The following is a 25,885-nucleotide window of genomic DNA, read 5'->3' on the forward strand; positions in this document are numbered from 1 at the left end:
TGTTCCTTATATGATCATTCTATGAACTCTCGTAAGTATGATATTACCAATAGTTTTTTTTCTGGAGTAGAAAGAACTAAGAGATTTTACTGATAAAACATAGTAAAATTTGCTAACTGAACAGTCTCTCTGGATCAAATTTAGCCAATATGAATGAAGTTGAGTCCATGAATAGAATATAAGATAATCTTCATGTTTTGTTTTAATCTCAAAATCCTAAAACTGTATTTGAGAGATGAGAATTTTTTAGTAATTGATAAACACGTCTAACCATTAGTAAGATAAGTATTTTTGTTTCAGCAGCAGAGTTTATATTTACAGCATTTACATTGCATAAAACCCATTATGTTCCTATATCCTCAAAGGTTATATTCCAAGGGTAATTTCTGGCTTTACACTTTTGGAATCTGTGTATTTATGAGTATGAGTGAGTGTATGTGTGTGTGTACGTATAAAATTTGACTTCAGCATATATTTTAAATATATTTTTAAATGTTTTCCTTATTCTAATGATGGAAATATTTTGAGTTATTTGTATTGTTGTGTCAAATCTCTTTTGAAGACCAAAAGCAAGGCAAAACATAATAAAACAAACACAGAAACAAGCAAAAGTGTCCAAATGCTTCATTGTATAGTATGGTGCTCAGCAAATTTGTTTGTCTGGCCACCCTTTCTCCACCCCTTCCACATCCTTTGTCTAGGAGGTTCCTTTAGAACCTTCTTCATCTATACAATATGATATTAGTAATACAAAGATGCATAATTTACTGTGATAACCAGTTGTAGGGGCACCTCACTCAGCCCAGTGGGAGGTGGATGTAGGAATGTTTACCTGAAGAGATACTGTAATACCTGAATAGGGATGGTCAATGTGAGAAGACCCCGTGTAATGAAGAGTTGTGGAGGTGGGATAATAGAATATTATCACACAGCATAAACCTGCACCGAGACAGAGTTAAATACTTTTCTGAAGGTTATCAGTATACTCATACTGAGATCGTTTAACTTCTTCCCTGAGGACAGATAATACAGGATAACAAATTCCATCTCTTTCTGAATACTCTTTTTGAGCAGAGGAGTAGAGACCTGGGAAATGTTGCCAGGAAACATTTTATTTCAGATGGTTTAGGAATTGGAAAAAGCCTGCCCAAATTTAGTGGAAGAATACAGTACATCGATGGAAAGAATCAGAGATTAGAAATAGAAGGTTTTACAGCACTCTTAACCCTGATTTTAATGCATTTTTAAGATTCAGCTGCATCCCTGCTCTTGGGTTTCTTAAGACACTAAACATCCTTGGTATGTATACACTATACTCAAGGAATTTTCTATTATTCCAAAACAGAAGGGTTCTATATACACAGGAAAGTTTCTATTGCAGTTGTTGTTTAGGCTCCAGAAAAGACAAAACAACAACCAAAAAACCAAATACGTTTTATGATAATGTGGCCCATCTTTGAAGCTCATTCCTACATGATTTTCATTTGACAATGCTTTTACCAAAGGATTATAACTTCTAAGGTATAATATTTTTCAGTGGTTGTACGTATGAATGCATCCAGGATTTTAGAAGGGGTAGGAAGAATATCTCAACAAAATCACTATAAATCGACCTTGTTAAGGAAAAGTCTAACCACTCAATCAAAGTAAAATTTACTAGAGTGAGAGATAACTTTGGGAAGAGAGAGGATAGGAAAAAATATATACTGTTGCCCACGTCATTCTATGAAGTTCAGAGAAATATGGCAAAACAAGTTCACTTGCCTGGGATGGATGTAGACAAGATAAACAAAGGGGTAAATATGAGTTCTTTTCGGTGGAAAAAGGGGTAGGTGAATTATGTCTCCAAAGTTGTTTTCTTAATTTTTGTTTCTAAGATAACAATGATAGATCCACCAAACTAATTACTATCAAGGAGATTGAATGCAGTCGCTGTTTGGGATAGCTTACAGTGTAATACAGTGACTACAGCTGCTTGGATATACAAAACCTTAACCCAGAATCATTTTTGGAGTGGTAAGAATTTGATATTATAGAGAACCGATGAAGGCTGGGTTTATGAGATCTTTTGCATGATGCCAGACACAACGTGTGAGTCTGGAGAAGAGAATAGAGATAATGGTTTGATATCTTCATAGCCCTAGAAACTAGTTTGGTATCTGGCTCAAGATAGGTCCTTAATAAATGTTTAGTAAATGAATGAATGAATGAATGTGGATGTTCACTTCTCCTTCCTATTTAGTGGGTTCTGTGTTTGTCAGATGCTTACTGCAGACAAAAGAATTAAATTCTATCTGATTTAGGCAGAAAAATAACTTATTACATTCCCTTTGGGTTATTTCAAGTATTGATTGCCAGGCTAAAAAACCAGTTCTGGGATGACAGAGTCAAGAACAAAGCCAAAAATAACAAAGCAGAACTGGCACTATGAGAACATCTTATGCCACTACAGTTGAGCATTATTTGTTGAGGCTTACCTTTCAACACATCTAATACGAGAAAATGAATACCACTTTTACCACGTATTCTTATTACTCAGAGACCAGTTACAAGGACCATGGAGGGAGGGCAGATTTCTTAGCTCTCATTTAAAGTCTGGAGCAGACTTGTCTGATAAGAGGAGTCAAAGACACCCTCCCTGGGCAGAAGATAGGCTACATAAATAAATATCTGCCTCTTTCAGATTTTAGGGTGAGAGGTGGGCTATACCTCCCACCAGGAATTCTCAAATGGAGGATTTTCCAAATATAGAAACAACATTTAGAATATGAGCATCAAAAAAAAAAAAAAAAAAATGTCTACCTCAAGTGTCCTCTGCAGATAGATTTGAAAGGTTTATATACACAAGATGTCATGCATCAGCGCTGGTTCCTGATTCTATAGATAATACAGAATAAATAGAGTATTTTTTAAGGAGCTCATTTGCACTTCTCCACATAATACAGTGATTATCAGTTCACCATTAATTCCTACTTCCCCTTTCCCAATTTACATATCCATCACCAGCAGGATACAAATATTTTTCTGTTGTTAAGCATATGACCGAACGCATATGATATTTGTGATTCTTTGAGTAGGTTAATCAATATTCAGCAACATAAGGTTATTGACTAGAATTTCAATATAATGGAGAATTATACTATTTTAACTACAAGATTTAAATGGAAGAACAATTCCACAGGGAACTGGGAAAAACGCAAAATAAACAATAATTGTCAGAAACATTTTAGATAATCCATGATTAAAGTGAGAAGAATGACTGGATTTTAATCCCAGGTTCAACACTTAAAACTGTGTGACTGTGTCATTTACTTAATCTTTTCATGCCTCAGTTTCTTCATTATTATCTAACTCAGATGATTGTTATCAGGATTAAACAAGTTAATGACAGTAAAGTGCTCAGACTGTGCTCGTCATGTAGAAAGCATTTATGTTTGCTCTTAGTTTTCGTACTGTTAATATTAAATCATTATTATTTAAAGTATGCACTTCCTTAATATGTTCATCCATCAAGGAACTTGATCTGCCTCTTTGATGGACTGTTCCCTGTGGATTTTCTTCTTCACTGCTCACCTTGCAGTTAAGGACAGTGGCAAGGGCTTTGACACTGGCATCGGGAAGAAGCCAAGGAGGTGAAGATAAGCTACTGCTCTGAGTGGCCCTCAGTAAAATTGTGACGTTTGTTTTCTGATATTTTCTGACTTTTTCTACTTGGTGATTCTGCTACCTCTTTCTTCAATGGCCAATACCCTTCATTCTTTTTCCATTTGGATCTCTATAAAAAATGATGTTTATAATTATTCCCTACATTTTTATTATACTTCCAATTTACAAGGTGTTTGTATATATATGTTTGGTCCTAGTAAAACCTATATGACAGGTGAGACAATTTAAAGATGAGTCTGAGCTTAAAGATGTTAAGTGACCTGCTCAGGATCATGCCACTAATATCTGGCAGCATTAGAATCAAAGCCCAGGAATTCTGATGCTTAGTCCAGTATGGTATCAAGTTTTTTCACAATAGTCATATACTTTTTAAGTGGAACATTCCCTAATCTCAGGCATACTTGTACAGATGATAATAGGCATCACTCTAGAATGGTGGGTCTCTACAGAGGAAATGTGAAGCAACTTTAAGTCCCAAAGAAACAACAGAGAAAGTTTTCTAAAGGGCCTCAAATTACATCAGGTAGCATGGTCCGTAAAGAAGACAAGTACCATTGTGCCTTGAATTTTCTGAAGAGTTATAAATGTGATTCATGCTATCTAATGGTGATGATCAAGAATACAACTGAGAAATTTCAGATTGCAGTTAGTGGTGGCATCATATGTGCTTATCATCCTCTTAATAAACAGCAATTATGTAAATATAAGAAATATTTAGATTATACTCTAAATGAGAATGGGCATTAGCTATTTTAATTGCATGGTACATATATATTTTTTAGTTCCATAATATTTTATTTGAATAAAGATTCTTTGTAAAAGGTATAGAACAGAATGTGTAGTATACTACTATGTATAAAATGGAAGGGATAAATTACACTAATTTTATTGTATAGACATACATAAATTCTAGAATGGTACAAAAACTTACAGAAATAGTTACTATGAAGATGGGGAAATAATTGGGAATAGGAGCCACAGCAATTAATGCATTTTTTAAAGATTAACATATAAATGTATTACCTAGCTTTAAACTATATATTCAATTTTTAAAAAATACAGAGAACTTAAAAATATACATGTAATATAGCTAGGAACACTCTGACAAGGAGGAGCATGAGAAAGAACCAGTCTAACAGATATTTATATATATTATAAAGTATTGAAAATTAAAATGGTGTGATAACAGTGCGAGAATAGAGAGGCCTATCAAGAAAACGAGTAGATATTCCAGAAATAGACAAATACATATGCGGATTAAGTTCATGTTAAAGTAAGCATCTAAAATCAACTGGAGACAAGATGAACTATTTAGTAAGTGGTATCAGGAGAACAGAAAAGATGTCTAAAATAATTTATTTGGACTAATGTCACAATGCTTATTAGGATGTATTTCAAGTAAGTAAAATATTTAAATGTAAGTAATAAACTATAGAAGTGCTAGGAGAAAACATGGGATAATTAACGTGGAGGGAAAAGAAATTTCAGAATTGGACTCAAAGCAAAGGACATGAAAGATTCTTCAATAAGAGAGAGAGAAAAAAAAGTACCAGAAGTCAAAGGACAAACAAGCTGAGGAGAAATATTTACCTCTCCTACCACAGACTGTGCGAATCTCTTTAACAGAAAAAAAGAATCTGAAAATCAATAAGGAAAGCCCCCAAAATACAATAGAAAGCGAAAGAGAAAAGATTTTGAAAATAGAGCTCACCATGGAGGACATGAAAACTGGTTCACATACACAAGGAGATACTCCAAGTCATTTATGGTAAGAAAAAAGTAAATTAAAATAATTACTTCAGCAAATTTTCCGGAGTTTCACGATACTCTGAAGGAATATCTATAGGGAGATAGGTACTCATATACGCTACTGAGAATGTAAATTTGTGTAATCTTTGTGGTGGGTATATTGACAAAATATATTAAAACTACGCACCCACATTCTTTGACCTAGTACTTTTACTCCTTTCTGGGAATTTACACTGGAATTATACTTACGTCTGTGCAAAAGTGCAAATATATAAGGTAATTTATTCCAGCATTGCTTATATTAGATTGAGCTATATAAAATTGACATTGATGTGAATCAAAAATCGTTGAATGTTGGCAGTTTCATATGATTCAGCCTGTAATAGCAAAAGATTGAAAAAAATCCATTAATAGAATGCGGTTCAAAGAAATTTGTTGTATCAAGGTAAAATAATAGCCTGAAAATAAGATAGTCTGTATATACATCTATGAAATGATTGCCAAAACATGCTGTCATGTGGATAAAAGCAGAAGAAAACCACATGATTTTTAATAATAGAGATTATATCATGTATTTTATGTAAAATGAGGGAAACTAATAATATATGTTGTATTTAATTGCACAAGCATAAAGAAACCCTAATATTTACAATAGTGGCTAGCTTTTGGAGGTAGGTGGGCCCGGGCTTCTGCATATGGTTATAACTTTTGGAGGTGAGATTCACATGGAACTGTAAAATGTATGGCCATCATCAGGAAAGGCAACTGTGTGGATAGAGCCAAGAGTTCAACGGGAAAGGGAATTTGCGCATTGTGTATGTTTTAATATGATTGGATATTTGAACTACAAAAATGGTCTACCTATTCACAGATAAAATATATCCAGTATTTATTGTACACAACAGTTTCTTCATGTTATCTGTGGGCCAGAAGATTTTTCCTTATTCCTATAAGACTGTAATCTCATAACAGTATTAATACAATATTCTGATGTAGAATTATTTTATAGGCATTTTGAATCTTTAATGGGTTCGAATAAAAATATGTTTAGTAAGTATTTAACTTTTAAAAAATGTTTCTGGCAGACTGCTTTGGTGTAATGATAGAAGGATTTAGACTCTCAGCTCTGCCACATATGTATCTCCTTTGTGAGCTTTAGATAGCCAACACTTCTCAACCTCCATTTTTATTAGTTGCAAAAGTAGAATAATAGTTAAAACCACCAGAAAATAAAACTTCTTTGTAAAATGTTTTGTATATCAAAATTTTTATGAAGTCATCGTTTTAAAATGTTCATTTTGAAGCATAAGTATTCATAATAGTAGAAGTTATTGAGTTTTGCTATGTAGACAAAGTGTCCAAAAGAGTTGTGCTATGTGAACTACCATATGTATACAAAATAGAATCTTACAGATCCACAGGGAATTGGTCAATGGGAAGAAAATAGGGTAAATATGGGTGTTACAAAATGCATAATGAGCCACAGTACACTCCGGACTGGGGCAGATCTGCTTGTGTATTCACCACCACCACCACCAATTATGCCACAAGAGAAGCTATTACTTATTAAGTCCCAAATATTTGTTAGAGTCTGCGTGGCACATTGTACTTATTCTATCCCGCTTAACTGTTATAAAAACTCTGCGAAATAAGTATTACTATTTCTATTGTACTGTTGCCTAACAGTGAATAGCCAATTAAATGTGTAAACAGGTGATTTAAAGACAGGTCTTTTTGATCCCAAATCTCAAATCCTTATTAATATTCCACTTTGTTTCAGACTTTAGTGGGCATTTAACTCCAACCATAAATGACAACATAGTAGAAATGCAGATTTCTGGACTTTGCCCCAGAGATTCTGCTTCGCTTGGTCTGTACTACACCATCTTTCCCAGTGTCTCTAATGCTGTTGGACAGTAGCTACTGAAAGTAATACCATGCTATCCCCACTCCTCTTGGCTTTCTATAGCAAATAATCTGTAAGTAGCTCTGGTTGACAAGTCACTGTGTTTTCAGGAAAGATGGCAGCCACGGAGTCATAATCTGGGCAATCTGGGTTCTAAATTCATCCTGGAGATTGAACTTCAGGTCTGCAATAGGGTGTTATAATGTGTAACTTCGAAAAAACACAGTTTGGATAATTCGCCAGGTTTGCAAACAACTGGGATAAATGCTTTCAAACATTTTTTTTTTTTTTCTGTTACATGATTAAGAGCCACATGGCAAATGTTTCCCAATTCAATGCTATCTTACTAGGATAACTATTTCTTTATATTCTCAATAAGTAATTTTTGAATCCTTGTTTGTACAGACACAGAGAAAAGTGCATGGATGGCTACAAATCTGGATCAGGCATATGGAAGATGAGGCATAGCCACCAATGCTGTGAACCATTAAGTAGAAAATTTGCTGAGAACCAAGATACAGTGAGGATTAGTGCTGTAAGAAATTAGAAGAAGAAGGAAATCAGTGAAAGGATCAGGAAAACCTTCACAGAGAAAATATTTGACCTAAATCTTGCAGGATGGATATGATTTTAACAAGCCAATCTAACATGGAAAGTAACACCAGGCTAAAACACTGCATGAACATATGTAATAAATATGTTGAGATTTGGCCAAAAATGGTTTTGAATAAAGATAATAAATCAATGAATTTCTATATATAAATGCCACATATAAAAATACAATTAAATAAAATAATTGATACCATAATCAACTTAATACTAGTAAACACTGTAAATTAGACATACTAAAGAATCTAGAAATATAAGAATAAACAAGGTCCTACCCTTATACAGGTCATTGTCTAATAGAATGCAATGTAGAAACTCCTATATAGTAGAGGTATCTGTCAACTACCCGGGATTGTTTTCAAAATTGTATTCCACAATGTATATATACTTTAAAACATAATGCTATCCACAACACATATATATAATTTTATCTATCAATTTAAATAATAATAATAATCATAATAATAAAACTTGTTTTCTATACAACACAGGGTGCCTGGGAATGGGTCTGGGAATTGTTTACATGTAATTTAAAAAATTGCCTCTGGTCAATAAGTATGGGAATTGCTGGTTTAAACACATTCAGTCAACTATTTTTTCTGTGTGACTTTCCAGAGCCATTAATAGTCTAAATGAATCATGCAACATTTCTCCACCTTCCTTCAACAAGGTCTCCTTTTACTTCTTTATTATTATTGCTGTTACTGTCGAGCACCTATTAAACATCTTGAGCATTAATGTTCTGTTGAACACAGATTGGGAAGCTAAGTACTCGAAAACACAGCAAAGGAGTCAGTCGAGATATTCTCTGAGAAAGAGGAAAGAGTTATTTCACGGAAAGCCTTTAGCTTTTTTCTATGAAAACTAAGGAAAATTAAAGGGAGGTAAGTTAGACTGTAAATAGCCATTGTAATAACAGTATACAATTTTATTTTATTCAGAAGTTCTATATTATTTAATAATGTCATACATTTGCATTTATTAAATAAAAATTAGTCTGGTTCCTGTGAAATATAATTTCTTTATATTCTAACTATGTTTCAGAAAGAGTAAAAAAAGAAATCTATTTACTGTATGGTCATGTAGTTCCTACTATCAAAATGTGAGCATTTATTTCTCCAGAAAGCAGTATGTCAAGAAGTCCTGAAATAATCTGTGCAACAAACCTCTATGACACAAGTTTACCTATGTAACAAACCTATACATGTGCTCCTGAACTTAAAAATAAAAGTTAAAAAGTAGAAGCATTGCCCTGCAGATATATATATTAAGTTTTCAAAAAATATATGTACCCATTATGAAAAGTAAAGGGTCTTAAATATGGAAAATAAGAACTCCTGTAGTCCTAATATTTATTTTGAAACTTTTCTCTGTAGATGAGTGTCCTCAAATATTTCTAGACTACCAAGTTAAAGGGAGACTATACTAAAAGTACTTTTAAAAATTTAATCAGATTATTCTTTCATTATTTATTAAATGGCAGCACAGATACAGTATTATCAAAAAGTTTTTTTTAAGTCCATACAGATGAAAATATTCATGGAACTGTCCTTTAATCACTATAGGAATTTCCTCCCTCCTGGCACCCTTGGTTACGTACACATTGTCACTTATGGTTGGAGTTAATTTTTGTCCCCATGAAATGGCTAACCAAGGTGTAAAAACATATACAAGCTAAGGGTTCTCTCCTTACTATGTAGCTAAGGAGGTTGATATGCAAGAAAAATATTGCATTAATGACATATGGTCCAGATAAAGGAGTTTCTGAAATGGGTATTAATATTGCCAACTAAAATAAAGTAAACTTGCATATTAAAAAAAACAGGCCATTTTGAAAATGAAGTGATCAAGAAAATGAGGCTAATTTCCTTTTAAGTCAGAAGATACTAAGATTGTGCAGCTTTTCTGAGCAGATTTTATTGAAGGCCAGAGAAATGAGGGTATTGTCTTAAGATTATACAACATGTTTTTGAAAGCCGGAACACAAATGCAAACTCCCTGTCCACTACTTTTTCTATTACATATATTCTCTCATCTTTTCTGATTTTCTAGTTTTAGACAGTTTATCAAATTGTGTTCTCTAAATTCTCTTTAGGGCTATGTTGTACCAAAGGCTGAGTTGCTGTCATTTTCTTATGCTGCCTATCAAAAGATAATAAAAGCAAAATAGTCAGTATTTAGCACCTACTTTGGTTGTATCAGTATGTGAGGGTAGAATAGTATAATATATTCATGGCCATGGTTTTCTCTAATGGTAGCACATAACCAAGTCAAAAATAGTTTGGTCCTACCTTGACTGTTATAAAGTAAGTCATTATTTTAAAATAATTATGAATGCATTATAGCTTTCCTTTAAATTCTGTTAATTTTGATGCTTTTAAAATCAGCTACATAAATAATGTCCTAATACTTGAACTCTGGCTCATCTAGCCAACTGCATCATTGACATCTCTACTCGAATGTTCAATAGCTATCACAAAATTAGCATGTCCAAAACCTAAATCTTCATCAATTTGTCCTTCTCCCAATGTCCCATACTTTACTAAATGATACTACCATTCAACCAGTTGCTCAGACCCAAAACCTGGGAGTCATCTGTGATTATTTTCTTCCTCTTTTACCCCACATCCAAACGATCAGTAAGTTCTGTTGGCTCTATTGTCAGAAATTATTCAGAAGCTAACTGACATCTTATCATCTTTATCATTATCCTCCTTGTTCAGGCAGGAGCCATACTGTCCATGCTAGCGCAACAGCATGCTAACTGGGCCCTTTGCTTCTGCTCTTTCACTGCCGTAACTTTTCTCCACATGTTAGATCGTCTGAACCTTGGAAAACTAAAACTGAATTATTACATTCCTCTTTTCAAACACCCGCCCAGCACACTCAGAATAAAATCCAAATTGCAAATTCTTTTCTTGGCCTATAATATCCCATAAGATCTCAAGCCCTTTGTGTCTGTTGTCATCTCACTTTCTCTGTGCTCACTCACTTCAAGCCCCAGAGGTGAGCTGGCTGGATTTTGATCCTATAAGGCCTACTACTACCTCAAGTCCTTTGCCTTTGCTCTTTCCTCCACCTGTAGTTGTAACACTTTTTCCTTTACTTTATTCTGTTCTTTTTTCAAAAAGCTCTAATTAAAAAATAATTTTCCTGACCACCTTACCTGAAATAACACTATCTTCTATCCCTAACCACTTACCTTGTTTTATTTTTCTTTATCACTTAACATTATAATATATGTTATATTGCCTATTATCTGGCTCCTTTACTTTTGTCTAGAGCAGTAAATAATTGCAATTGTTGACTTTTCTATTGCAAGTTTCTAGTACATGCATGAGTCATGGGTGACATCTAGTAAGTATTTGTTAATAACTTGCAAATGTGAACAAAACTAGATACATACAAACAAGGGGCTGTAGTTCTAATTCCTATAAAGAACACTCGACTGAATCAAGGTGATCACAAAAGTCTTCCCTGAAAAGAACATCTCTATACCTAGATCTAAGGGAACAATGCAGTGAACTAAGTGACGTGAAGAACAGGAATCTTCTGAGTAGTGCAGGGTCATGCCAAATATGAGAGCCTAAGGCAACAAGGCTAGTGTGACTGCAGCAGAGAGATCAAGAGCATTCATGAGCAGAAGACTGTTACTCACTGAGGGATAGAGAGGTAAGTAGGAGCTGGATCATGCAAAGCTTTGTTATGTGTGATAATCATGCTGTTTTATTGTAACAAAAATAGGAAGTCTTTTTGATGCTTTCAGTAGGGCATTGTCATGAATATATATATATATATATTTTAAGTGCATATGACCACAGTGTGAAGTTTGAAATTTTAAACAGTGAGTGGAAATCAACTAATTCAGTGGTGACAGAAATCGATGAGGAAAAAATTATCAATAATTTACCAAGGGGAAGGCAGTGGGAGCTGTTCATCTTAATTCTGGGAAATACAGGGGTCCATTGTTTGTTGAAAATTTAAAAAGAATAAGTAATCAAAAGCCAATCACTTTTTTTTTTACTATCAGAAAGTGCCAGTAATTCTAAACAATGTTAGTGAGTAAATTAGTCTGTTAACTTGGTATGCCCTGGAAATAATAGATGATCATAGCTTGGACCAAAGATACAGTCATTTTTTCGTTCAAAAATATTTTTAACTACCATCTACGTGACAGGTCTTATTGTAGACATGGGAATGCAGCAGTAAAAAAAAAAAATATTCTTTCCTGCAAAGAGCCTATATTTTTGCACAGGGAAGACAGACAATATTAAATACATGTTTAGCAGCTCCACTGGTGGTAATTTTTCTTAAGATGCCCAAGAGGAAATTTTAATTAAGCAGTTGGCTATAAGCTCCAAGTGCTCAGAAGCAATAGCTGGGCTAAAGATATACTTTTTATGTCATCTGGTGGTAGGTAGCTGTGATAATCATGCATGTAAAAAAAAAAAAAAAAAAAATGGAGCTTAAGAAAGAGCTTTGGAAAGGAGCGTGCAGCCGAGAGGGGAGTCTAAACCCTAGCATGTAGGAGATGCTCCAACATTTAATATTCAGGCAAAGAAAGATGAGCTTGCAAAGAAGATAGAGAAGCAGCAGTTAATTAGACATAAGAGCATATCAAGGACTGATGTAGTCATTATAAAATAATTAAAAGATCAATAGTTCAAAGAAACATGGCCATAGTCCCAGTGCTTTAAGGGCGTGTTGCTTCTCACTTGGAAAATTTTGAAATTGCCTCTATTAAACATTTCTATTTTTCCACTAGAAAGACTAAGATGACTCTGGGATAGATAAGCTAATCTTTCCAAAACACTCATTTCCATATCACTCTCTTGCCAAAACATCTTTCAGTGGCATCTTTCTCATGGAATCAATTAGAAGTTTGAAGTTCTAACACTCAAGATGCCCCATGATTTGGTCTAGACTTCTGTTTTCAACTGTGACTTCTACTTACCCCTTACATGAACCTTCTATTCTGGATCATCTAATTCTTGTTATTTCTGTTCTAGAAATTCTTCCCATTTTTATTCTTGGAATCATGAGGATATTTTTTCAAAACTCTGATATGATCAAGGATGAAGGCTGTTAATTGTGTGTTTGTGTCTACCACAACATCTAGCTCACATTTCTATTTGTTCAGTATTAAATAGATATTTATTGAGTGCATATTTCATGTCAGGTACTGGAAAGAGCCAAACAAACAGCTGCTGGCTGAACCACTATAGTTCTTCTCTGTAAAGTGCCTGATGGCTGGGGGCAGTGGGTCACGCATGTAGTCTCAACACTTTGGGAGGCTGAGGCAGATGGATCACTTGAGATCAGGAGTTAGAGCCCAGTCTGGCCAACATGGTGAAATCCGTCTCTACTAAAAATACAAAAAAAAAATTTAACCAGACGTGGTGGCAGTTGCCTGTAATCCCAGCTGCTAGGGAGGCTGAGGCAGGAGAATTGCTTGAACCCAGGAAGTGGAGGTTGCAGTGAGCTGAGATTGCACCATTGCATTCCAGCCTGGGTGACAGAGCGAGACTCCATCTCAAAATAAATAAATAAATAAATAAAATAAATGAACAAAAAATAATAGTAAAATAAAGTGCCAGAATGAGTCTACGTTATAGAGCAGAGTGCTCTGGTGTTCAAAGTGGTGGGCAATGGCAGAGATGATCCCTAAGCTTATTTGTCTAATTTCATGCTTTTCTTGTTACTTACATAGCTCAGGTTAGTTTTAACAGTATCACTGTTTTAAAGAAAAGAACAATTCCTCTTTTCCTTTTAAAATGATGAAACCTTAATATTTAAAACCCTCTCTGTGCAAGCTGTTGGTATGAAATATCACAACATCACGTCTGATAGTTCAATTTAAATATTAATGAAAACCTTAAGCTTTATCTGGAACAGTTAATTTGGAATTTCAATTCATATTCACATCTTGTGCAAAAAGAGGAGAGAGAGAAGAAGGGGGAGGCTGTGTGTTTTAAAGGATTTGTGAATAAGATTCCCCAACAGACACACTGTTTGCAGACAAAGTAGCACAGATGTTACTTGTCTGTCACAAGGAACGCCAGCCTGTAATGAGGCTCACCTGACTTGGTGTGCGTGTGTATGTGTGTGTTTGTGTGTGAGCATGAACATGTGTATGACAAAGCTAACCTACTGAAAAGCCAAATAGTGAGTGCTTGCAAATCTTCCATATTCATACCATATTGCATAGGAGAACACAGTAAAGACAGAGGGAGCAAGAAAATGAGGCTCAAGTCTGAAATCCCGTTTAAAATGGGGAGAAGCAAGTATGTCTTTCAGATGATCTAAAATCTGTGAATTTATTTTCTGATTGATAAAGCCCTCCAAAGTTTAATTCTATACATATAATTGTAAACATTCACAAAGTGAAATTGTATATAATAAGTAAAAAAATTCATAGGCAAATGGCCATTTAGCAAATGTATTTCTGTGTCCCTGTGGATCCAGACATAGAAACAGCCTACTGCTCTTCAATCTTTTTATGAATGCCTCCAAGAAAGCATTCTTGAATTTGGCTCATTGTGTTGTATGAACGGTGATTGATCTTGTCAGGCGAAAGTCAACCACACTTAGCCCCTTGCAAAGCAAACAGCACGGGCAATATCTTAGTCAAGTTCTCTTTGCTGCTGCTTCAGCTGTCAAAGTCACTGGTGCAATGCAGTATTCAAGGTAATTTCCATTTAGTGGTGAAAGCTGTTTTCTTCAATTTCTTGGCTTCTTTGTCTTTTCACTTGCCCCCTATCCATCTAATACCATTCCCGTGTCATTGGCACACTTACATTTACCTCACCTCGCTGATTTCTCCCCACCTGCGTGACATGCCTAGAGCCCCAGTGCTGCTGATGCATTATCCATCCAGGGCTTTGTTATGTGGTGACATTCCGGAGCAGAGCTCAGCCAACGGGCATCTGCCAGTGCACAGGAACTCTCCTTTCTGGCAATTATTCAGTTTGATTACACATGATAATAAGCTATTAAGAGGCACTCATGCACGGCCCTTTATTTACCAACAGTGGAAATCTCCCCGTTTGCTTCCACTGTGTAAGAAACTAATTGTGGTGAAGTAAACAAAAGGGAAGAGCAGTCACCTGTGGTGGCAACAGTGCTACAGGGTAGTGAGTTTAAGTCTCCCAAATAACGAAGGTGTCAACAGATCAGTCACATCAATATTCAAAACGATCATGTAGATAGAGCAACTGGAAAATAAGTATATCCAGTGTGCATGATCCCATAATCTAGTTTTCAGAAACGCTCTTCCTGGTAGAAGGGGATGGTTTATATATATAGTCACACTTTGTGAACAAAATGCATATTAGGATATTGAAGAATGCTTGCACAAAACAAGTTATCTGTAACAAACACTTTAACAACTATCGAAAATTCCATGTTTCCATTAATAATCCATAGACTTCTGCTTTATTAATTTGGTTACAAGTGTATTTTCTGTGTCAATATTTACAGCAAATAATGCTTTGCATAGAATTTCCTACTATTAACATTTTCAAACTTGAGAAAGAGTGCCAATGTGGACTGATGTGGGAAGTGCATATAAGTACCAGTTGTTTCTGGGTCTCTTTCCACTGGTAAATTTAAACAAGTAGTTTAAATTCCCAGTGGAATCATTTTTCTGAGCAGAAAGCTATCTTTAACAAGCTACCCTAAATTCTCTCAAAAGTAGTCACCTTAAATAATTACAGACATCCACTATAGAGAATTCTATCTTATCCCTGATGCCATTTTTTTCCCTCCGATATGCAATCCTATCACCCCTACCCTCTACATAGGCATTTTGGAGCCTGGAAGAAGAAAAAGGAAATTAATTTGTTTATCAGGTAGGCTTGAAAAATAAGTGATTTTCCTTTGAGGGTCTCTTTCCCTCCTTTCATTGCATTGAATTTAGTGTCCTTCCTTCTGAACTTTTTCCTCCACTTGTTAATGCATTGCCTCCTCCCAGAGCAGCATCAATAAAGAGACGTAGAGATCCTATTTTGCATTTGTTTACCCTCAGCCACAACTGGGAATATGATTCCTAGCAGCATACAATGAAATCTTGCTATTCTAGGGGGAAAACAAGAAGATGAAAACTGTGATGCTTATGGAGTTCACTGCAACAAGAATAGGTTGAGCCCATGTGAATATATGCTTCACCTATGTATGTATTTATAAACTATTCTCTGTATGTCCATACGGGAAATTGGTTGAATTACATGCATAGTCTATGCACTGTATGGAGGGAAAACTGTGAGAATAACAATACTATTTTTTTTTTTTTTTTTACACATTCACAAGTGTATGTAAGTACTAAGTTCGTGTATCTATTTTCTAAGTATGCTTTCCAGTAATTCATCTAAGAAAGTCAGCAGGTGAGATAAATGTTTAGATATAAATAAAACTAGCTCTTAGAAGTCCATTTAGCTCCCTGGAAAAAAGATCGCTAAGCACACTGAGTATATTCTCTAAGTAAGGCCTTCATCAAATCACAATTATAATTGGGTGGATACAAAAAGATAGGAATCTAGTTGGTAATTACAGAATGTTAGAGGTGCCTACGTGAAGTTTTTAGTCTGAACTGCCCAACTCCACAAACAAATACGTGAAATATCTAAACATTTCTCAGAGAACTAGAGTTAAATTGCTATTATTTTGGAAATGCAAACATTATTAACCTAGCAAATCTTTTCTGGAAACCTATGAAACATTAAAATGTGAGTATTGCAATATTTGACACTTGGAAATCTTCTTGGAAAGTAGAGACAGATCCAAAATTACTGTGATGTTTGCAATTTCTAACGTGATATAAAAATATTACCACTTATTGTTTAATTCCTTCTAAACCAAGATAAAGAAGACACTCCATTGTCTAAATTGCTCCCATCCCAATATTGTGATATTACATGTCCATAAATGTCATTAACAGTGGACAGATGGGCAGAATTTCTTGTCTGTGAATGTTATGTTGTTGTTGTTGTTTTTTAAATGCATTATTATTATCATTATTATTATTATTTTGAGACGGAGTCTTGCTTTGTCACCTAGACTGGAGTGCAGTGGCACTATCTTGGCCCACTGCAAACTCCACCTCCTGGGTTCAAGCAATTCTCCTGCCTCAGCCTCCCTAGTAGTCGGGACTACAGACATGCGTCACCACACCCGCCTAATTTTTCTACTTTTAGTAGAAACAGGATTTCACTGTGTTGGCCAGGCTGGTCTCGAACTCGTGACCTCAGGTGATCCACCTGCCTCGGCCTCTGAAAGTGCTGAGATTACAGGCTTGAGCCACCGTGCCCAGCCTGAATGTTGTGTTTTATTATTAGAAATGACCCCAATTTATTTTAAAATGCTTTTTACAATTAAATATTCCAAAAGTAGCTTTAAAATGAAATTAACAGCTTTATTTCAAGAGAAATATAAGTTCGTAAATTCTATCTTGAGTAAAAATCACAGAAACAAATCAATCCAGACAGTCTCCAAGAATTTTAAGAAATACACAAATATTCAGAGACAAAAATGTGCATATCTGAACATCAAACAGTGTTTCTGTTTGTGATTGTTATGCGAACTCCAATTTCCTTCATTTCTGACCAAGAGAACATTCTACTAAGTTTCATTCCAAATGGAAATTTCCCCTGATGGCATCATTTAATAAAGACCAACTGTCATCCTTCAATCTAAGAGAATATTAAATCACACTTTCTGTGTCCTAAAACATAGACAATCTCTTCAAATTGCAAAGTTCTCACAATATAATGGAAATTTTAACTTGTTTGGCTTTGTAGGCTATTCAATAGATTCCTAGGTAAGTAATCAGAGAAAATATTCTTTTATGGTTTTACACATACATCATTTCAGCAGTGTCGCTGGCTCTAAAGCAATTAACTGGGGGAGAAGAGTGAGTTTAACAATGTCCAAAAGCAATTGGTATTGGTATTGGTATCAGCTTGTCTATTACAATGACCACTCTATTAATATTCTTCTGTGGTGAAGACATCTAGCATTGTAAGAAATGGGATTATTACCAGTTATAGAAATCCAAGAGAAATCTTGGAAAGTAGATTTTTTTCTACTTTATCCTTTGGTAGTTTGTGTTATAACACTTTGTTCATTAAAATAAGATTCAATCATGACTGCCATGCTGATTTAAAAACATATCCTATGAAGAGTTCCTGCCTTTCCCAGGCAATTCCTTATCCTAATAATGTCCTCTCCCTGTTGGTCCACTTGACATAGCTTACTCATCTTTCAAGAAGAACCAGCTCTTTGTGGTGTATTGTATAAAACTGCTGTCTTAGAATGTCGTTTAGCCCTTTCACTAATTAGGCTCCCACAGACCTTTGTCCAGGTTCTGGGAGAGCCAAGGCTCTGTTGCATAAGAACAATTTATCTTCCAGTCTGTGTTCCTGACTGGAATATGAGCTTCATAAGGGCAAAGATTATACCTTTTTCTGCCGCATAACCTCAAGCCATATCTGACATACAATAAAGTGCCCCAGGGGGATAGAGACGAGTCCTTGGGAAGTTTCTATTTAAATGTACCCAACAACAAAAAATGTATGATTATATTTCCTTCTCATTGTCTTTAAGCTTTTTTTGATGTTTGTCTATTTTGTTTGGAGGGCTGCAGTGTTTTCCAGGGAGGTTTAGAATAAACTGCAAGCACCTGAAGGACAGGGAACTTGCTTGATTTGTTTCTTCTTAGAGCCCCCAAATACAAGTGGTTTTTGCAGTGAGCAGTGAGTGTTGAGTCAACACTCCAACACTCATTGCTCATCTTTAAATTAGGTCATAATGTCAACTGAAAATAATATTGTCTTATCAATTATAAGTGTTATAACACAAAAAAAGATTCTCTTTATAAGTAAATTCAGTCTGATATTAGGAAACAATTGAAGTTTATTTTTAAATGCTTTTGCAGTGATAAGCTACAATTAAAGCAAATCAAATACATACACTAACAAAAGCAAAGACATTCATTGTCTCTTTGTTGTCTTCAAGCCATTCACTTATTCATTCATAAGTTCATTAATTTATTTCCTCATTCCTTTAGTGATAATTAATTATTACTATTTGAAATTATTTTGTATACATAATAATTGTATGTATTTAGGGTATGTGAAATTTTCATACAAGCATACAACACGTAATGATCAAATTAGGGTTGTTGGGATATTCATCACCTCAAGCATTTATTATTTATAGGAGACCTATTGTGGAGGCACAGTTCTAGTTTTCATGTGGTTTGCAGTGTAGTGATGAAGACAGACATTAAAGGGATGAATAGACAAATGATAATAAAAATACAAATACAAAAAGTGCTGATTGCTACTGGAGAAAGTATAAGGGAACTCTCATCTTTCAGGGATGGAGGAGAACTGAGAGACTGGTGTAGAACAAGGAAGAAGTCCTTGAGGAAGTGTCACAGAAGTTGAATCCAGAGGCAGGAGGAGAGCTTGCCAGTCAAAGGGCTCAAGGGAAAGAAGAGAAAATGGTGAGGCAATGTTCTAATGCATGAATGTCATTTTTATGTAGCACAAGGGCAAGGTGGGTGGGTGTGACAATGGAGAGATAAGGAAGTGTAAATTGAGGATATATAGAGATAGGAGTCAAAGGAAAATGCTTAATGAAGCATTCATGAAGTTTTTAGTTTTTTAAATCAACATTTATATTATTAGTATTCTGAAAATATTGTAGGCAAGTACAAAAATCCTAATTTTTGATCTCAAAGAACTTTAAATTTATTGTAATTATTCAACCCTTTATTTATATGGACTGCTAATAATTTATTTTCCAGGGGTTATAAACATTTGTGACTAATTAAGAAGGCCTGGCTCTCATGAATGGGAAGAGGTCAGTGCGTACAGTGAAAGCTTAAAGGGATGGAGCCTGAGCTAAATTGTGGCTACTCCCAGTGTACTCAAATTTCCAGACAAAAACCATGTCTTAGAAGAGGATAATTCAAAACCTACGGGCAAGTGGTGTTGGAAAACTGACCCTATTAGAAGGATTGTACAGTTGGGTTCAGAAAATAGGAGCTGTCAGTATAAACTCCTGAAATTAACTTCTCTACGTAGATCACATAAGTGACAAGCTGCTATCTTTTGCCATAGTGAAATGCAAAGCCTTTGTGTATCAACGAAGTGTAAAGCAAGGTATATCACTATGGCAACCATAACTCCAATCTCAAGCCAGAAAATGGACATTTTATTATGTGCAGAATTTTATTGAGATGGCAGTCTCCCGCAGTTCCCCGAGGTCTGGTATTAAAGACAGGGTAGGAGTAAGTCAGAAGTCACTATATATTGTTTATCAGACTGTTATGTTGGTCGTTAAAGGCAGCATCTCTGTACAGCTCATTTCCTCTACTTTATTCAGAGATGGTTATCTGTCTGACAAGCATAGTTTTGGCATTATAGGAAACTAGTTAGCTACTGACAAATGTTTTCTCATGATTTTGACTTTCTGTGTTATCCTAAATTAATTGTAGGTGATTCTGTAAGATTTCTAGGCATTACTATGTATTTGTTTTCAATGTTATTTATGAACACTTCAGGTAAAAAGTAAATACCAAATTTGTCATCTGTTGATGTTTGCCTAATTATTTGTTCATAAATAACAAATTGTAGGAGACTTAACATACCTGTAATCTAGTTTGTGGCATATCTCCATTGCATATTAATGCATTCACACTGTTTGATTATTAATATAGAAATAATCAATATAAATTGGTATTTGTGAGTGATGTTACTAAAAACCTTGTGGGGAAAGAATTAAAGAATTGAATAGCTATGTTGCAGATTATGTGGCCTTCTGAAGAGATTAACTTTTTTCCCACGTCTTTTGATAAATACAAACAAGAATTTTACAAAAAGTCAATTTTTCACTTGGAATTAATGATATGCACGCATCAAGAGACTCACGGAAAAAGCATATTGTTTTAAGTCTTTTTTATTAGAAAATTTCAGATTATTTTTTCTTGTGTAGCTTCTAAGTTAAAAAAAAGACTACTTACAAATTCATGAAAATCAGTCTTTCATTATGAAAAACGTGAAAATACTGGTCAAAAATATTGAACAGCAAATGAGGATATTAACAACTTTTATATTAAGAATTTAAACAGTTTTACTTCTTATTTCACATACACATAGACATAAATTATCTTAAATATCAATGATTTATTTTCTCAACACCTCTGTTAGAGGAATAAAGAAAATAATATGAGCAACTTAATTCTGAGGAAAAGGCAGAGGAAGAGAAATCACTTTCAAATATTTTTTTCATGAGTAGAAGTTCCTCCTTTTATTTACATTCAATTTGCACTTGATTCCTCATTAACATATGCCCTTATTCATCTTTTCATTAGCAGGGAATCATAGCAACCTAGGAAGAGACAGAAAGACATTGTAAGTTTTCTTACACAATAGATTGGAGGACAGAGTTGTCTTGTTTGTATAACTTTAGCCTTTTTTTATATTACTGAGGAGTCATAGAGCACTCTCACAGAGATCAACCCTGAATTAATGACGTTGGGATGATGAATGAGCAATTCATCTAAAGCTTCCTTTGGATAGGCAAACAGTCTTAGACGTGTGTGAACTACTCTCCAGGCAGCTGGGGAATAGGTCAAGTCAATGCCATTCTTTCCCTCAAAGTACTTTCTGTTCTAGGCATGGGGTTCTTTCAAGGCAGCAAGAAGTATCACATAGATGACTCAGCGTCATGCACAGGTGCTGGTTGGATTCAGTTCTTGGACCTGGGATCATAGCCTATTCAGATTATCTGTGAGATGTTAAAGAATTCCTGTCCAGCATCAAAAACAAAGCAGGCATTCTCTCTTTTTTACAGTTGGTTTTCCATGATACTTTTAAAGTGCAAATTCTCTATTTTCCTAAAATTAATAGTTAAATCACTGCCTTAGATTTTGACTTATTAACTGGTTTTTTTTCTCTTTGCGACATTACTGAATTATCTTACATAAGCTTGACTGTCCTCATCTATAAAAATGAAGACCAGATAATCTAAGTCACAGTGATATTTCCAGAGTTAAGAAGATAACACGTGCAAAATTATTGCAAAGTCTTTGGGACATAGACTGTTAGTACTCTTCCAAATACGTAAATCAGAAATTTAGCTCTCCTGAGTATTTTGTTTTTATCTTCAACTGTTACTGGTAGATAAATTATTAAAGATTAAAAATGTAAAATTGCGACTTAACTAAAATGTCTATATGAAAAATTAGAACTCCATTAAAGAGTTTTAGATTAAAGATTTTATGATCTGCATCGACAATTTCCTAATTCTATTATATTTTATGACCCTGCTTTAGATCAGTGAAGGATGTACATTTTCACAAGAGTACAGCAGAAGTTGGAAAAGTCAGAGGCTAAGTACCATCTCTGATTCTTTAACATCAGGTCACTCACTTGTTGAAACCTCTCTTCGTCCTTGTGGAGTTAATTAGATTTTCCTTATTTCCTTTGAGTTATTAAATATAAATAATAATTGTAAATTGAAGAAGTACTTCTAGATCCCTTCATGTTGATGGATAATCATTCAGAGTATAAACCAAGCGTTTAGCCATTTGTAAAGTCATAGTGCATTTTAGAAATAAGTAGAAAAAAAATGAAAACAATTGCTCTGATGAGATAAAAGTTGGAATGTATTTTGTATCTTAAATGATTATTTTTTATTCTTTTCATTATTTTTGTATAGTTAGACATTTAATATAACCAAACTTATGTAACATGAGGCAGAGTATGGTCTGAAATATTTATTTCAAAGTTATTTTGAAAAAAATAATAGAGCCAGAAATATCATTTTGAGGTAGGAGGAATCCCTTAACTACTATTATTATATAAGCTTAATGCTTCCTAAAATTCTACTGTATCAGAACACCCAGAGTAAATTAGTGCTCTCTTATTGGTAGCTTGAGGTCTTGTACAACTAAATGAAATTTAATATCATCTAAAAATATCTCATTGTAATAAAAAAGTCAATATCACAAGTTTAGTCAGCAGCATCATTCTAAGATCTGGCAAATTTTACCCAAATTGAAGGAGCCAATAATATGCATTTTTATCAAAGTATCACAAACTTGTAAGGAACTGTCAAAACAAATCTTACATCCATATTCCAGTGGCTGCTAACCCGAATGTACTTATAAATCAAATTCTATTCCTTTTTTTCTAATTTTGTTGTAAGCATTAATTGTTAAGTTATTGTCAAAATTGATTATGGTCATGAAATTCTGAATCTTCGGGAAGATATTCTGGTACTTTACCAAGCTTTGCAATGAAACAAATCCTCTTCCTAATTTCCAGGAATACATCATTGTTTTTATTTCTCTCTTGTTTCTGAGTACTCAGTTTCTGAGTACAACATATTTTGGGGGAAAACTTTAGAGTGCCCACTATGACTTACTTTAAGGTTGGTGTAGGGTGAAATCTGATTGTAATTTAATCACTTCAACTTTTCTTAAAATACAAAGGCAAAGAAAAGGATAGTTGAGAAAATAAATATTACAAAAATAGCTTTTCAAGGTGACCTCTTGCAAGATCTTGCTAAATTTCCACTGTCAAGGAAGAACTAGTCAATAAAATAAATATAATATTAACTAACTGTTTCATTAATGTTTAAGTTACTATCTCAGTAACTTTTACTTCTTTATTCGTTTGACATATATTCACTAAGCATTGTAAGATGTGCATATTTAGCCAAATGTTGTAAAATTATAAGTAACTATTAATTTTAGAGAGGGAGGATAAAGTTAAATTAAAACTTAGGGATATTTTATATAAATAATTCCAATCAAAATCAAAACAACTGGTGACAACATATGAGTCCGGAGAAAAGGGAAAAGGATTTCTGAAGAAAAGCCAATTGAGGATGTGTCAGATAAGTAAGACTTTGAGAGAATGAGCATGGTTTGTATAGCTAGAAGAGAAAGATCATTCTAAAAAAAAATGAATAACATAAGTCGAAGCCTGAGAACAAGAAAGAGTGTGTTGTATTTAAGTGAGAGTCAGGGAACCATGATGGTCTTGATAAAATATGTATAGCAGTGTGAAATAGGGTTAGATTGACTTTTGAAAGTCAGGCTGAGGTTTTAAAATTTATACAACAAGGACTAAAGAATTGGGGACCTTTTAGGAGAAACCTTATTCTGCTGATGCTAGTAAAAATTGGTTCAATATTTCTGAAAATTTTTAAACTCTTTGACTCAAAATTGCCACTTGTAGGAATTCATCCTAGCAGAAAAAAATCAGAAGTGATTTAAAAATGAGTGCTCTACAATATTATTGACAATATTGAGAAACTGGATTTCAATTAAATATCCAAAAATAGTGATACAGTTAAATGAATTAGAATACATCCTGGACCATGAAATGCTCATGAAACCTTATGTTTTAGAAAATTATTTATCACATAAAAGTTTAATACTCTTTAGAAAATTAGGCTGAAAGCAGATACTTGTACTATTAAAAATATTAATTATGGCCCAGGCGCTGTGGCTCAATTCTGTAATCCCAGCACTTTGGGAGGCCGAGAGAGGCAGATCATGAGGTCAGGAGATCGAGACCATCCTGGCGAACATGGTGAAACCCCGTCTCTACTAAAAAATACAAAAAACTATTCATATCCTTTGCCCACTTTTTGATGGGGTTGTTTGTTTTTTTCTTGTAAATTTGTTTGAGTTCTTTGTAGGTTCTGGATATTAGCCTTTTGTCAGATGAGTAGATTGCAAAAATTTTCTCCCATTCTGTAGGTTGCCTGTTCACTCTGATGGTAGTTTCTTTTGCTGTGCAGAAGCTCTTTAGTTTAATTAGATCCCATTTGTCAATTTTGGCTTTTGCTGCCGTTGCTTTTGGTGTTTTAGACATGAAGTCTTTGCCCATGCCTATGTCCTGAATGGTACTACCTAGGATTTCCTCTAGGGTTTTTATGGTATTATGTCTAACATTTAAGTATCTAATCCATCTTGAATTAATTTTCATATAAGGAGTAAGGAAAGGATCCAGTTTCAGCTTTCTACTTATGGCTAGCCAATTTTCCCAGCACTATTTATTAAATAGGGAATCCTTTCCCCATTTCTTGTTTCTCTCAGGTTTGCCAAAGATCAGATGGCTGTAGATGTGTGGTATTATTTCTGAGGACTCTGTTCTGTTCCATTGGTCTATATCTCTGTTTTGGTACCGGTACCATGCTGTTTTGGTTACTGTAGCCTTGTCGTATAGTTTGAAGTCAGGTAGCATGATGCCTCCAGCTTTGTTCTTTTGACTTAGGATTGTCTTGGAGATGCAGGGTCTTTTTTGGTTCCATATGAACTTTAAAGCAGTTTTTTCCAATTCTGTGAAGAAACTCATTGGTAGCTTGATGGGGATGGCATTGAATCTATAAGTTACCTTGGGCAGTATGGCCATTTTCACGATATTGATTCTTCCTATCCATGAGCATGGAATGTTCTTCCATTTGTTTGTGTCTTCTTTTATTTCATTGAGAAGTGGTTTGTAGTTCTCCTTGAAGAGGTCCTTTACATCCCTTGTAAGTTGGATTCCTAGGTATTTGATTCTCTTTGAAGCAATTGTGAATGGAAGTTCATTCATGATTTGGCTCTCTGTTTGTCTGTTACTGGTGTATAAGAATGCTTGTGATTTTTGCACATTAATTTTGTATCCTGAGACTTTGCTGAAGTTGCTTATCAGCTTAAGAAGATTTTGGGCTGAGACAATGGGGTTTTCTAAATATACAATCATGTCATCTGCAAGACATTTCTCAAAAGAAGACATTCATACAGCCAACAGACACATGAAAAAATGTTCATCATCACTGGCCATCAGAGAAATGCAAATCAAAACCACAATGAGATACCATCTCACACCACTTAGAATGGTGATCATTAAAAAGTCAGGAAACAACAGGTGCTGGAGAGGATGTGGAGAAATA

The sequence above is a fragment of the Theropithecus gelada genome, chromosome 7b (assembly GCF_003255815.1).
Source record: "Theropithecus gelada isolate Dixy chromosome 7b, Tgel_1.0, whole genome shotgun sequence".
Classification (NCBI taxonomy): Eukaryota; Metazoa; Chordata; class Mammalia; order Primates; family Cercopithecidae; genus Theropithecus; species Theropithecus gelada.